The sequence below is a fragment of the Octopus bimaculoides genome, chromosome 3, assembly GCF_046866305.1.
Source record: "Octopus bimaculoides isolate indiv1 chromosome 3, ASM4686630v1, whole genome shotgun sequence".
Taxonomy (NCBI): Eukaryota; Metazoa; Mollusca; class Cephalopoda; order Octopoda; family Octopodidae; genus Octopus; species Octopus bimaculoides.
This window is the reverse complement of record NC_142930.1, coordinates 167450328-167465327: the sequence shown is the minus strand read 5'-3', so window position 1 is coordinate 167465327 and position 15000 is coordinate 167450328. Positions and strand designations below refer to the sequence as shown.

The 15000-nt window shown below is 35.6% G+C and overlaps 1 protein-coding gene across 3 annotated transcripts in view; it reads right to left on the bottom strand.

Annotated features, from left to right (window-relative positions):
- The window catches only part of LOC106867639 (uncharacterized), a 174165-nt gene that overhangs the window by 38312 nt on the left and 120853 nt on the right, over positions 1-15000 (bottom strand). For all 3 annotated transcript variants that reach the window (XM_014912566.3, XM_014912565.3, XM_014912564.3), the window contains one exon: positions 11002-11051. The gene's annotated coding sequence lies outside the window, so the exon portion shown is untranslated. The remainder of the gene's footprint in view (positions 1-11001; positions 11052-15000) is intronic.

Here is a 15000-nt window from a genome sequence, read left to right as displayed (position 1 = left end):
TTTAAGAAGGAATTGGTCAGCTTTGGTGATGAATTAATGTTTGGAGCCAGAAAGAGAGATGTCAAAAATATTAGATAACTTTACTATACACGATAGTGATTTCGGTTTGGGCACAAGGCCAGCAATTTTGAGTAAGAGTAAGTTGATTACAACGACCCCAGTACGTAACTTGTACTTATATTATCGGGCCTGAAACGATGGTAAGACGGACAAAATGCCGCTCAGCGTTTTGCTGGCGTGCTAACAATTCTGCCAGCGCATATACATACATACATATATATATATATATATATATATATATATATATATATATATATATATATATATATATATATATATATATATATATATATATATATATATATATATATATATATATATATATATATATATATATATATATATATATATATATATATATCAACAAGACAAAAAATGAAACAAGAACATATCAGGTGACAACAAAACATCCGAACAGTTAGACGATACAAAAAAGGACAGGAGAAAACAAGGGCGGGTCATTCGGAGCCTTTATCCTCAAGTGTATATATGTGTGTATGTGTATATATATATATATATATATATATATATATATATATATATATATATATATATATATATATATATATACATACTATGCGTATATATATGTGTGTATAAGTACTTATGTATGTGTATGTGTGTGCGTGTGTGTGTGTGTGTGTATGTGTGTTTGTGTGTGTGTGTGTGTGTGTGTGTGTGTGTGTGTGTGTGTGTGTGTGTTAGCCACCCTTTGACAGTGATTGTTGGTTTCTTGACGAGCCGTAACGTAGCGATTTACAGGTTCGTAAAAGATACCGCTATAGAATAAGCACCAGACTTTAAAAAATAAAACAAAAAGAAAGTACTGCTTATTGCTGCCCATCACCATGACAACAAACCCGGGAATTAATGGTGAATACATCAACATCTTTAGAAATTTTAAATAAAATCAGGCCAAAGCACTTTTACCATAATAAAGAATTTCAGTTGACAGATTACAACACGGCTATGACCCCCAATGTTGGGTAAGAAGTTAATATAACCAAGAAAACATATAACAACAACTTGTTTAAAACCATTACTGCATCATCTTCAAAAAATGGTATCGCATTAGGTGCCATACCAAATAAACTTTTACGACATTTTATATAAAGGAACCCCAAAAAAGCACGTAGAACTTTTGAAATAAAACAAGAGTCAACCCAACGGATATAAAACTCTATATGAAACAGCCACACAAGGAAATAATCGATAGAAAAGAAAGGGGGAAAAAAGCAGAGAACTGGCAAACTAGAAAACAAGCAGTAAATATCCCTACGATGTGATTAACAGTTTCTATAGCTATAATAATTCCAGCTAACGAGGTAGCTTCCACGTAGTTTCATGATCTGCTAAATATAACAGCTCAGTGGTCTACCTTTTCGTCGGTTACGACGATCAATATTGCTGTTGATCGGATAAACGAAAGAACCTGCTCGTGGAATTAACGTGCAAGTGGCTGAGTTCTCCACAGACACGCGGAATTCTCAGAGAGATTCAGCGTCACTCAGAATGTGACAAGGCTGGCCCCTTGAATTACAAGTACTACTCATTTTTGCCAGCTATCTAGATTGGTGCAACGTGGAATAAAGTGCCTTGCTCAAGGACACAACACACCACCGGGAATCGAACTCACGATCTTACAGTCGTGAGCCTAGTACTTTAACCACTAAACTTAATATCCTCCAAATAACATAAAACTCTCACAGAAAGGACAGGAAAAATGTGGTTGTGGGTTGTCTGTAAATCGAAACAAAGGCGAGATGATCATGGCTGGCTTGAATTTGATCTTGGATCTTCTGGACTAGAACTGACCTGGAGATATACAGCACCAACAGTTACAAAAAACCTGTAATTCCCTTGGAACTTCCACTGTTATTTTGAAAATTGTAAGATGGAACTGTCTTCTTTTCTGGAGCAGTTCATTCTTGAGTTTAATGTTACTGAGTTTTCCAGTCCTGCTTTCCCTCCATTTATCCATACCCTACCGACACACACACATGATCGCACGCTCTCTCTCTCTCCCTCTCTCTCTCCCTCTCTCTCTCTCTCTCACTCTCCCTCTTTCTCACTTTTTGCTTCTCCTTTCAACTGTACCTCATCCCTCTACTCTATACACCTACTTCTTTATCTCTGTCTATCTCTTCCTTCAACTATGCAACCACATAAAATAATAGCAATCTCTTTCTCCTAGCTCTCACCGCTAACATTCTTTCTGCGCTCTCTCTCTCTTCGCCTCTCCTTTCAACTAACCACATGACAGCGTCACACATTTGGCTTTATAGGCATTATATCATGACCAGCGATGATGGCTAGTAGTAAAGCAGCCACATGACTGTAATTGCTACAATAATAGCACAGCACACACTAGGAAATGTAAAATTATTGTCTCTCTCTGTTGGATGATAGGGAAGTATAGGTAACATAACAGTGTTATACCACACTGTGGTAATAGAGAAGTTTTAGTACTCTGCGGTACTTCTCTATATAATAATAATCGATATAAATGTAAGCTGTCTGGTTGGTTGGTTGGTTGGTTGGTTGATTTCTGCAATCATGTTTAATATCATATAGAGAGAGAGGGAGAGAGAAATTAACAGAGAGATACAGAAACAATGACCCCTAGTGGTGCAGGATGAGTGCTCATATTAGGCATGGTGGAACGCAATGAGTCAAATGAGAAATAATGAGAAGCTGTAGTCCGTAGAAAAAATACACCAGTGATTAGCATATTCTTGTTCGAATCATCTGGCACGTATTAAAAGTAAATAAGTACGCTTTTGTTTGTTTTATCTAATTTTTTGTAGGATAATAATAAATATTTGTTTATTTTTCTTTCAAAATTAGTATTCGTTTCAGCATTTTGTTAAATTACATATATTTATGTTTGTCTAATTATTTTGTAAGTATTGCATGCATGCATGCCACATTTCTTGATATAACCCGCGGGGACAAAAGTATGTTTCCAATGTTATCGAAGCATATATATGACGATTGAAATTCTAACATAACTTTATTGGCGTTTTATGATCAATTCTAAAATATTGACACTAAATAATCATTATTGGAAATATTACTACTTGGTTGTCAGTATGAAAATATCGTCAATGAATGGTCAAAAATGGAAGTATTATAGAACAGATTGGTCAGTTTGGTTAAAATAAAAGTATTTTCATGGTAGCCGTTCTCTGTAGTGAACATAGAAGCAACGGCACTCTAATGGTAAACTCTACTGGTCAGTGTACAATTGTTATTATTGGTCTGGGACAAATACGGTCAAATAAGATTACTGAGACAGCGGTCGTTTGGACAGTATTTCTCTGTGGCTGTATTTCTTTTTATGACGAATATGGTAGAATGAAAGTCAGCGGACAGCGAATTTTATAAATTAGGGATCTGCATATGATAAATAAAGGTGGGGATCACAGAGGAAGGAGTATTATAGGAAATTAAATATCTTTCAACAGCTTATAATTATTCAATTAGATTGTAATTTATTACTTAACGAGGGTGTTTAATGTGTTGGTGCTCATTGGTTTGCTCACAGCTCACAAAAACCATTTGGCTGCTATTTCTAGCGGGTTGAGCAATTACACAAACGTTTCTGATGATAGCGGCGATGGTGTGGATTGTTCCATCACTGTCGTAACATAGAGTAAAACTCAAAATTCTCCCACTATACATTGCAGCACAGTCGATATCAATGTTGCTCCGTTGCAATAAGATCACACAATGCACTTATGTAATATAAAGTCTCTTTTTTTTTTCTTTTATCATCATTCTGGTATCAGCTTTTAATTATTTTTCCTACTATAACCACATATTTTTAATGAAATATTTCTATATTTTACTTTATTTTATTCTGCATTTGATTGCGTCTGCTCACAACAGCAGCTATGAAAAGAAACTACCATAATAAAAATCACTTTCATGACTAAGGACTGACTTCTAAATTGAACGAACCATTTTTCATCAGTCTTTTTCAATCAGATAAAAACATAGTTGAAAGCTTCATTTCCGTCGATAGAGCAATTTTCTCAAACGTGAAACTGTAGATTAAATTATTGACGCTGTTTCATATCATCCGTCCAGTCTCTAAGTTTAAGCGCTACCAAGGGTGACATTAACTTTTAGTTTTTCAACATATAGATGATAATAATCGACCCCATGATAAAACTAGATTTTAGCACCGTCAGAACTTTATGTTGTTTGAAAATCTTGCCGGTGGGTTATTAAAGTTATCGACAAAAATATAAAGCAGGATGCTAAAATATCGATTGATCCTTTCCACGAAGGTGTAGTAGATGAAAGATATGAAATGCTGGTAGTTGAGTTGAAATCAGGATGTGTATAATGAATGTAGAACACCTGTGAACGATTAACAGTATTTCATTTTAACGCACAAATTATTTTCATGACGGTCATGAATTAGAACTTGCAACAAACAAAGTTTACACATTGGAAGGACAAATATGAAGCTCTTACGAGTAATTGATTAAAAAGACTCTGTAATCAAGCTGTCATGACAGGAGAAATATACACCTTAGATTCACGTCGGTGAACTGTAGCAGCATATCCAGGTTGAATAAGAGCCGCGATAACCACTGTTGAACCTAGCAAACTGAGTGTGGTTAGCTTAGTTGCCGGCCGCCACACACTAAAGTTTAGCACTGAAAATATGCACAGGCCTTGTTAGGAGAATATTCTGGAGGCTTCTAGAATGATCTCTCACTTGATATCTAGCTGCTGACATGTCCATGACTCGGCCGCTCGCATAAACAGACTGTTACTAAACCGTGATTTTAACTTGGAAAATTATTGATTCGGTTCGAATCTTGTTACACCCTGAATTTATATTATACTCTATTCACATTGGCGTTATAGACATTATATCATGACCAGCGATGATGGCTGGTCGTAAAGCAGCCACATGACTGTAATTGCTACAATAATAGCACAGCACACACTAGGAAATGTAAAATTATTGTCTCTCCCTGTTGGATGATAGGGAAGAATAGGTAACATAACAGTGTCATACCACACGATTCATAGAGTACTACATTTTAAAAGAGAGGAAACTTTGTGAACTGGTGCCCATAATATACAACGTTTGATAATTAGTGTACTTGTACAGTTGTAAGGTATTTCATTGTGGAATTGATAGATCTGACATAGTTTAGAGCAAAATAAAAATAATCACGAAAACAACGAAATGAAAATATAATTGGAAAGCATACATATATACCAGTGTGCATACACACATACATACATATGAGTGTTTATGTCTGTGTGTCTGTGTGCGCGAATGTTCAAGTGTGTGTGTATGTCATCACATAAAGTAATACTGAAGACGTACGAGTTCACTCGGACATGATAAGAGCTTCTGCTGCGGAAAAAATTGTCGTGGAGTAAAATCCACCCCCAAGATATGTGTGAAAGCAAGATGGATATATATGACGTCATTGGATTATAAGACGCATGCGTTGCTGTATTGCTACTCACCATCCATGGTGCTTTCAGAGAACAATCAAGCTATGTATTGCTCGATATCGACATCCACATACAATACTTTCTTTTATCTTATCTTTTAATTGCTTCCCTCATTAGACTGCGGCCATGCTGAGGCTCCTCCTTCGGGAATTTATTTTTTAGTCGAACGAATCAATCCAAGTACTTTTGAAGTCTGGTACTTGTTCAATCGGCCTTTTTTGGCGAACCGCTAAGTTACAGGGATGTAACCACACCAACGTTGGTTGTCAAACTGTGGGAAGACAAAACAGACAAACACACACACATACACGCACATCAACAGATTTCATTCAGTTTCCGTCAACTAAATCCATTCACAATGCTTTAGTCGGCTCGAGACTGTAGTAGAAGACACTTTCCCAAGATACAACGCAATGGGACTGAACCCGGAACAATGTGGTTAGGAAGAAAATTTCTTAACACAGTCATGCTTGCGTCAGTATATATATATATGTATGTTAAGGCAGCGAGCTTGCAGAAACGTTAGCACGGCGGGCGAAATGCTTAGCGGTATTTCGTCTGTCTTTACGTTCTGAGTTCAAATTCCGCCGAGGTCGACTTTGCCTTTCATCCTTTCGAGGTCGATAAATTAAGTACCAGTTGTATACTGGGATCATGTAATCGATTGGCCTCCTTCCACAAAATGTCGGGCTTGTACCTAGAGTAGATAAGAATATATATATGTGTGTGTGTGTGTGTGTGGTCGTGTGTATATAAGTATTTATGAATGCATATGTATGCGTGCATATGTATGTATATCGTATCGTTCATCGGTTGGCCATTGTCATTTGTAATGCAGTCAGAAGCAGAGGTTCCTACTCAAAGATACTACATAGATTGAACCCCCATTTAAAGTAAATCACACCCGATTTCATAAAAACCATAAATTCTAACATTGCTACAACGAAGGAGCAAAAATATATCGTCTGCCATTGTTGCTTCGCTTGGTTTGATAATGTCTTCCTTCTACCAGGAATGGAAGTTCTGAAATGATTACGGGCGCTGCCCTCCACCCTTTCAGAAGAACATTATCAATAAAAACTGCAATTATATTTGCTAGTTCTTAAAAATCCACAAATCTTAACGATTCCATTAAATAACAAATGGTTGCAAGAGAATCTACACACCCACCCACTCCATCCCATATCTTTGTATGGGCTAATTAGGATTTTGGAAAATGTTCGATTCCCTAGTTTCCACTAGATTGTCTGCAATCAATAGCACTCGTCTCTATACGGTTCGGTATTGAAGTAAATGGAATATAGATTAAGACAGATAACGAGATTGTTACTTGATACTTGGAAAATCTTGAATACAGATTCCGGCAGAGAAAAAGATCTGCTCTGTAACATTATTAGTATATATGATAATTTTGTGAAATGGAAAGAAGGGCTGGAAGGAAAGAAGGAAGGAATGAAGGAAGTGTGGCATGAAGAAACAGAGAGAAACGGAGAGAAAAAGAAATAATGAAGGAAGAGAGAAAGAAGTAAAGAAAGAGAGAGAAAGAAAGAAGAGGGATCGATAGGTAGGCAGAGAGATAAACAAGAAGAGAGACAGACAGAGCGGGAGAGAGAATGAAATGAAGGCAAGAAGAATGAAAAAAATACATAGAAAGAAGGAAAGAGATAAATAGAAAGAAACAGTGAAAGAAAAGAAAGAAGAAATGAGTGTAGAAAATAATGCGAATGTTTCAAAAATTATTCCATGAAATAATTTTCTGTAAAATAAGTAAAATGTTCTTCGATTTCATTGGTTGCGTTGAAATGTTTATTTGATTCTATTGTACGTTGGTAAATGATTGACAGCTGGTAGCAGAGAATCAGTGAAAATATTTCTATAGAAATGGAAGGAGAAAGATTCATTGAGTTGAAGAGAGATGAGAGGGAGAGAAGTAGGGTAGGTCACGGGAGTGCTGTTACTGACATCGGGATATAAATATCAGACGTACGGGAAGGGTGGGGGAAACAGAAATCATATAATCATATATGCAGAGAGACAATAGCGGATAAATAGACATACATAGACGTACACAGGCACACACACACACACACACACACATATGTATAAATATGTGTATAAATATATATATATATATATATATATATATATATATATACATATATATTACGTAATATCAGCACGAAGATGTGTTTAGGCATGAGGAATAGTTTAAATATGTTTGTGACATTTCAACTGCTAAAAGGTAAATTAACTTGAAGAAAAAATGTCTCTTTTATAGTAATAAGATGCAAAAACACCATTTCTGTCCAGTGTTGCCCCCTAAACTTTGCTAATGCGTAAACACTGGTTGGCTTGATATCACGGTAACTTTCACGACTTCGGCGGTTTGCTGGCGCAAATATACATACATACATACATATATATGTGTGTGTGTATGTGTGTGTGTGTGTGTGTATTAATAATAATAATATGACAACAAGAGAATGAATGATTTCTCTATGTAAATAGAGGAATTTATCAATTAGTTGGTTGTCTTAAAACTGATGAGATGCCGGAGCAGACTTCAGCCCCGGCATCCGAAACTCTGAGTTTTATTATGACAACCAACTAATTGTCACATATTATATATATATATATATATATATATATATATATATATATATATATATATATATATATTCAATATGGAGCAAATATTACAGCAGAAAATATCTGAGAAAATATTGAATCTATCATTATCTAGTGTAACAATTTAAAAATGATAATAATAGAACCAATAATATAAGCGATTGCTGTCCCCTCCCCCAAAAGCATTAAATAGCTGAAGGATTAAAATTAATCAAAGTACATACTAAGTATGTCTACCTGCTGGAAATAACAGTCAGTCCAAATACTTGAATATATGCTCAGAGATTGCCTTAGCCTGTTTGCCTTGGGACGGTTGATCTCTGTAGTTATTATCAGTGTATTTTGGCGATTTAAATAAGAATATAGACTGTTATTTCCAGCAGTAGCCATACTTAGTATGTCCTTTGATTAATTTTAATCTTTCAGCTATATGTATATAGAGACAAAGATAGATAGATAGATAGATAGATAGATAGATAGATAGATAGATAGATAGATAGATAAATAAGTGCGTTGTAGTTCTGAAGCATTGTAATATAGGTTAGAAAGAGGGAAAGCAGACAGTTTCTGACAATACGCAAAGTTTAATAAAACCAATACATTTCTGGTGCAAAGGCCTATCTTCAGAAGAAAAGAACAGTCGCAGAAAAGTTAGGTTAGTTAAAACATGTTTGTGACATTTTTCAACTGCTAAAAGGCAAATTCAAAACAGTTACCGTGGAGAAAAAAATTCACTTTTATTGTAAAAGAGATGTAAAAACACCATATGTGTCCAGTCTGGCCCTCTCTAAACTTTGCATATGCCTAAACTTTACTTATGAAAGACGCTTTGCTGATCCACCGCTTCAACCCGAAAATTAACAGTCGATCGGAGTTGAGCCGGTGGCTTTTATGGCAGCATCTAACAGATGGTAAATAGCCTACAACAGCTGAGCTCAGCCGGTAACTCTTGAAGGGTGACTGCCACCATCACCACCGCTACTACTACTGCTGCTGCTGCTACTACTACCACTACTACTACTACTACTACTACTACTATGCCGTCACGCAACAAATGGTGCGTAACTTATTGCAACAGCTGGGTGTTGTCTGTTTACACCAACGCGTGGGACGTCGATTAAACCTACGTTTGGACAGCGACTACTGCTGTCATATAAACGCTTGGGAGTCTGAATGGATTAACGGATTAACTGGACTGCTTTTTTCCTCTAAAGATGGACCTTCGCGCCTGAGATATAAAGGTTTTATTAAAGTTACCGCATTGTCAGAAGCTGTCGTCGATCATCTCATTTTTTTACATTCTTACACACACACACACGCGCGTTCAGCAAAATTGATCGAAACAAAAAGAAACAGGCTTTTAACAAAAGTACTGGGGTCTATTCGTTCGATTAAGAAGTTATTGATGGAGGTGCCCCAGTATGGACGCAGTCTAAGGACTAAAACAAGCAAAAGATATATTCTTTTCCTTGTTTCAGCCATTTGACTGCACCCATGCTGGGGCACCACGTTAATGTGTGTGTGTGTGCGTGTGTGTGTTCGTGTGCGTGTGTGTCTGTGTGTGTATATATATATACACACACACACACACACACATATATATATATATATATATATATATATATATATAAAGTGTAGTATATTGCCACTTAAGTGTGGCTGACCCCTAGGGGTGGATGTTACTGTTGCTTTTAGCCCCAGGAGGACATCTCCTCGAGCTGGCTTATCGACACACGACTGTGTCCTGTTTGCCAAGGGAAGTTATCCCTCTCACCATGATCTGTAGCACGAACGGATCCGGATTTCAGTGTTATTTCCCTTCGTCGGCGTTCGACAGCCACTGACCCTGGTGAGAGAGACAAAATCCTGGCAATCTTATATCTACTTTTCCAGTGAAATTCTTCACTGATATCGAAAAGGTGAAAACAAGCAATGTTAATTCTCTAAATGAAGTATTAACAGTAACTGCACGATAAAGTGCAGTATATTTCCACTTAAGTGTGGCTGACCCCTAGGGGTGGATGTTACTGTTATATTGTTTTATTCTTTTACTTGTTTCAGTCATTTGACTGCGGCCATGCTGGATCACCGCCATAAAAGATTTTTTTTTTATAATGGAAAAAAATCGAACCCAAGACTTATTTCTTAAGCGTAGAACTTATTCTATCATTACGGGGACGTAAACAGACCAACACTGGTTGTCAAACGGTCACGAGGGGGACAAACACAGGCACAAAGATACATACACATGAATATATATGCACATACATACATGCATATATACACATACCTGTACGTATATATGCATATACGCATATACTCATTTATTATTTGTTATACATATATATATATATATATATATATATATATATATATATATATATGGGAGAATATACAAAAAATAACAACAGACGAGGACATGTGGGAGAATATACAAAAAATAACAACAGACGAGGACATGTGGGAGAATATATATATATATATATATATATATATATATATATATATATATATATATATATATATGCGTCGGGCTTCTTTCAGTTTCGTATATCAAATCTTCTCAAAGGCTTCGGTCGGCCCGAGATTGTGGTGGATGATATTTGCCCAAGGTGGCATATGGTGGGATTGAACCCAGAACCATGTAGTTGGAAAGCAAACTCAATACTACACACCCATCCCTGCCCCTACACACCCACGCTTGCATCGATGTTCTATATGGATTAAATAAAAAATAATTAATCTTCTATAAAAGATTTAAATAGTATTGAAATAGCAGGTAAAGCAAGAGAGAAAGATGTACGGCGAAATATTTGGACATACCTGAAAATGACTGTTTATGGCACCTATTTCCCGAAAGTTCATTGTTAAATCTGAAAGAAAAGAGAAGAATGAAATAAAGGAACCATGAGAGGAAGAAATTATAATTTGGGTCATTCAAATATTTTCTTTTAATTGGTCTCTATCGGGAAATATGGGTTATTTAAGACGATTAGATCCCAACACCACAGATGAAATACAACAAATATCATAGCGGAACATCATTAAAGAAGAGGAATAAAAACACTGTTGCAAAAATGTTTGGAGTGAATGGACTGACACTAAATTGTCGATTAGAGAACAGTTGGGTGAGGGCACGTGAAATGGCTAATCCTGCGTCTGTGGGGTTCTTTCATTGGTGCTGGAGGGAGGTTGCCCTGTAAGAGGACAACTGTAACTTTCATGTATTCATATACCATACAGTTGCCAACTTTCTTGATGAGGGGAACCGGATTTATTGTAATATTTCCATGTGACTGTTCGCTGGTTGAATACCTAAGCCTTTTTGCATATTCCAGCAGCAAATTAATGAATATTACAATTATTATGTAACTTTGAGTTTCCTGAAACAGCTGTCGAGTTAAGAAATTTGGTATTTTATTCTTAGGAGTTTGTATTGTTTTACTCTGTGTAAATATGCTTGTATATACATGTGTGTGTATGTTTGTATGTGTGTGTGCATGTGTGCGTTTGTGTGTGTATGAGTCTCAAGCCTAATTGTGTTTATCAGCGTCACTACCGCCATATTGTAGACTATGGGTTCTTTCAACTCAATCGCCCAAATCTCATTCGCTCAGACACAAAATATGCTTGTTGCTGGTGTGTACTTCATAGGAGAATAACTTGTTCCTTTTTACAACACTGCCTGGATGGGTTCGGAAGAAATAGGCAAATATTCGTTCCAGATCTCAATGTACACGGGACAAATTATTTCTATCTATCTATCTATCTATCTATCTATCTATCTATCTATCTATCTATCTATCTATTTGCCTGTCTGTCTGTCTATATATCTCTATCTATCTGTCTGTCCGTCCATCTGTATGTGTATTTATCTATCTATCTCTATCGATCTGTCTGTCTCTATCTCCATCCATCCATCTGTTTTTGTATGTGTGGAACAGTATTATACTACATCCTTTTGATATATATATATATATATGTGTGTGTGTGTGTGTGTGTGTGTGTGTGTGTGTGTGTGTGTGTGTGTGTGTGTGTGTACACACATATGCATATCACTGTAACCGCTGGTTACATGGTGATTCCTCGTATTGTTGTAGCTGTCGAATGATGTCATCCATCTGGCTAGGTGGACAGGCAAATATACCCCCTGCACGGAACGGCAGTGCGTCGCAAGTTTATTCACACACACACACACACACACACACACACACACACACACACACACACACACACACACGTTTGTACGGGCGCGTGTGTATGATGAGATGTATATAAATAAACAATAATTGATGAAAACTTAATAGGAAAGTCAACGCTGCAATGATTAATGGGCGAAGTCAACGAAGAAAGTTTCATAATAAAAATTAGATTCAGGCTGGAATTGTATCAAACTCCGTGTAGGAGTAACGAGGTGTATATTTAGTCTAATTAGATTTTCTAAAGATTCTCATGGTTAGATGGTTGTTATTGATGAGTAAACACATTGAAAAGTGGCTAGAATCAGTCATGCGCGGTTTTCAGTTTGGTCTCAGAGAAACTGAAACAGGTGGTTTACGCGAACACTGAGGAATATACGCAGTTTTAGAGATTTACACATTCAGCAGTTTTAGGATTCGTAATACACAAAATGGTAAATGGAGACAAACATTATCGTCGACAAATATGCACAAACACACGCAGATATATGTATGCATACGAATTTGTCATTCTCTCTCTCTCTCTCTCTCTCTCTCTCTCTCTCTCTCTCTCTCTACCTCTCTCTCCTTTCCACTCTCCCTCTCTGTCCCACTTTCGATATACATACATACATACATACATACGTATGCATAAAAAAATACGCATATGTATGGATATTTATGAATAGATAGATAGATAGATAGATAGATAGATAGATAGATAGATAGATAGACAGACAGATAGATCTTCCTCCCTGTCTCTCGTTGCTCACCTATTTTTTACTTCCTCCCCTTTTTTCTCCCTCTACCACTCTTTCTCCTTACCCCTCGCTGGTCACATGTGTCCAGCCCTACTTCCTTTCTTCTCTTGCCTATCGCCAAGCACGCACACGAACATTCTTCGTCCCGCTTCCTTCCAGTTCGTTGCTTCACAGCGTTTAGTATACACATATTTTTTCACGTCTGGCGGTATAGCCTTTTTTGTTTATTTTCACTGTTTCGTTTCCTGTCTTGTTTTCTGTCCTCCACTACATTCCTCCATGGTACAAATTTAATTTGTGGTCCGTGGGAAGAGCCATTTTAACGATGCCTCCTGCCCTAACTCTTCGAAACGCCAGTGTTAGAATGATGGCAGCTGATGAAGGAAAATGTTCTCTATGTGGCCTGTGTGTTTTCTGTACTCTGGTTATTATTTTTTTTGTCTACGTTTTGTTTGCAACGTCCTGTACCCAGATATGCATCTATATATACAGGTAGATGTAGGTATGTACATACATGTACGTATATATGCATATACTCATTTATTATTTGTTATATATATATATATATATATATATATATATATATATATATATATATATACATATATATATATATATATATATATATATATATATATACATATATATATATATATATATATATATATATATACATATATATATATACATATATATATATATATATATATATATATATATATACATATATATATATATATATACATATATATACATATATATATATATATATATATATATATATATATATATACATATATATATACATATATATATATATATATATATATATATATATATATATATATATAAATATATACATATATATATATATATATATATATATATATATATATATATATATATATATATATATATACATATATATATATATATACATATATATATATATATATATATATACATATATATATGTACTTATATGTGTATGTGTATAAGTGTGTGTATATGTACGTATACACACACACACATAGTATTTACAGCTGGGCTGCTATTATTTTCATGCTGTGAAAACACAATAAACTGACAAACTTCTACAGCATGCTTTGTGTTTTCATGCAGGCTTTCAGATTCAAATACATGGCAGGTGGTCTCTTTTGGTAAAAAAAAAATAGTGAAAGGCCTTTGATCATTTAGAAAATATGAAACAAAACGCGAAAAAGGTAAACATGAAAAGTGGAATGAGAAAAAAGAGAAAAGGATAAACGAAAAATAACCATCCAGAGTTACGTACCTTTGCCCGTTCGAATCAGAATTAATATGATTGGTGTAAATATATTTAACGAGAACGTTAAAGCCTGTGAAACTACTTTTTAATTCTTAATGTTTTTTTTTTCGTTTTTACATTTACCAACTTACCGTCCTTTTCACGTTTGTTTGTTTTTTCAAACAGTAACGCCCTTTCTCGTTTTGGTTTTCAAAAACGACCAGCTACGTTATATATTTGAATCTGAATTATTTCTTGGAAACACAAAGCTAGTGATACAAGTTTGTCAGATTATTGTTTTCACAGCATGATACTAATGGTAGCTTGAATTTATACACCGTGTAATTTAAATGATATTTATCTCTCAATGAATAGAAGCTTTTTTGTTGGTCTCATCAAAATCGGTGCAGTGAATCATGAGTGTGCGCGTGTGTGTGTGTGTTTGTGTTACAGGAAACATCCTCGTACGATAACAGATAAACGATGGCGCATGCATTCGAATATTTACTAGGAATCGCATAAACTCACATCAGCTGCTGCTGCTGCTGCTGGGAAATTTCACGTGCTGGATGCGAGTTTTCCATTATGGTATTTTATATCATCGTCCTCTATCTCA